Genomic DNA, 211 nt, shown 5'->3' with positions numbered 1-211 from the left:
TTGTATTGAACACTTGTTGTCATTAGAAACGGTTTGATTTAGCCATGGCTTATGCTTCTATACGCGGTGTCAAGCTAACTATATCATATGTCAGCACGTAGTCAATTCCATTAATGCGGTTAATGGGTATCACAGTTCTTGTCACTGTAATGACATTTTGTCATCGTCTACCACTGTGGGATTGCACTACAAGGCTACTTGTTCACACGTT

This window comes from Plasmopara halstedii (genome assembly GCF_900000015.1).
Source record: "Plasmopara halstedii genome assembly, contig: Scaffold_2061, whole genome shotgun sequence".
NCBI lineage: Eukaryota > Oomycota > Peronosporomycetes > Peronosporales > Peronosporaceae > Plasmopara > Plasmopara halstedii.
This window is presented reverse-complemented; position numbering follows the sequence as displayed.